Here is a 1,779-nt window from a genome sequence, read left to right on the forward strand (position 1 = left end):
AAACTATGGGGACTTTTGAAGCTGGACTGAATACATTTTGCCTTATTAAGTGGCCACAAGCCTATGGAGGCCAGGAAGTGGAATGTGATGATTTGGATGAGAACAGACCCCGTGGTAGTTTGACTATGCTTGGCCCAGGGAGTGGCACTATTAGCCTTGTTGGAGTAGGTATGGCCTTGAAGGAATGTGTCATTGTGGGCGTGGGCTTTAAGACCCTTATCCTCACTCCCTGGAAGTCAGTCTTCTCCTATTTGCCTTTGGAACAAGATATAGAACTCTTAGCTCTTCCCACATCATGCCTGCCTGGACACTGCCATGCTCCTGCCATGATGATAATGGACTGAACCTCTGAACCTATAAGCCAGCCCCAATTCAATGTTGTCCTTTATAAGAGTTGCCTTGATCATGGTGTTTGCTCACAGCAGTAAAACTCTAAGACAGACCTCTTAAGCTCATATGTTGGAATACATGGTCCCAATCCTTACTATCCTCTATCCTTACGGGATTAGGACACATGGCTTTGTTAGGGAAGTTGTGTCACTGGGGTCAGCTCTGAGGTTTCAAAAGACTCATAATATTCCCAGGGGTTGGTCCCACTGTTACGCCTTCACTCCACCGTTACGGACTCTAACCCTTTGAAACTATAAGTCCCATTAAATGCTTTATTTTATAAGCCTCCTTGTTCATAGTGTCTTATCACAGCAGTAGAAAAGTAATTAATACAACCTGAGTCAGTTCCCACAAATGTCCCACAAGCAGAGAAGTCTGGGGAGGAAAAGTGGAAGTGGCGTGGTTGGGATTCAGGTGTTGCTTTTTATTCGCCACAGCTGGAGACAGAGGAGGGCCAGGAAGTATGTGATTCATCTCTACTATTCTGGATCAGTTTTCCTTGAAGAGTAAAAAAATCTCCTTAAGTTTGTTTTTCATGCTCATCCTGGTGATCAATCTAAAATGGATTAGGATGAAAGCTGACATCTGTGGATCAACTTTATGGGGTTGTACGTTATATGTACATGAAGATTTATTTATTTATTTATTTATTTATTTATTTATTTATTTATTTACTTACTTACTTACTTACTTATTTACTGTGTGCGTTCATGACTGTGGGCCTGCATGTGTGTGCTAGTCAGTGCCTGTGCCTGTACCTGTGCCTAAGCCTGAGCCTGAGCCTGAGCCTGAGCCTGAGCCTGAGCCTGAGCCTGAGCCTGAGCCTGAGCCTGAGCCTGGGTTTGGAGGCCAGAAGAGGGCATAGGGTGTTCTTTACCAGTCTCTATGTATTCCTTTGAGGCAGTGTCTTTCCCCAAACTTGGGGTTTGTGTTTTCTCAGCTAGGCTGGAAGCCTGCAAGCCCTAGCAGTTCTTCCGTCCCTGCCCTGGCTCCCCCAGAGCAGGGGATCCATTTGATGTGGAACCACTCATGGCTTTCCCATGGATGCTGGGAATCCAGGCTCCAGTTGTTGCAGGTAGTTTTTGCTACCCTGCCTCATGCTCTTAGGCAGGCTGCACTACCACCCCAGATCCTGGAATACAAAACGCACGCATGCAATCACGCACCAGTTAATTTTAAAATGCCTTGGCTACTTCAAAGCCTAGGCACTCCTAAACCTTCCCTCTGTTTCCCCACTGGCAGTCCTCCTGATTCCTACCCACATAACTCTCAGTGTCCCGCCCCATGCACAGCCATTGGCTGCTGACATCTTTATTGATAGGTCAAAAGCCCATTGGAGACAAGGACCTTCAGTGACTGGACATACAGATTCAAAGCATTAGCACCAAT

Source organism: Rattus norvegicus, chromosome 13 (assembly GCF_021556685.1).
Source record: "Rattus norvegicus strain SHRSP/BbbUtx chromosome 13, alternate assembly SHRSP_T2T, whole genome shotgun sequence".
Lineage (NCBI taxonomy): Eukaryota > Metazoa > Chordata > Mammalia > Rodentia > Muridae > Rattus > Rattus norvegicus.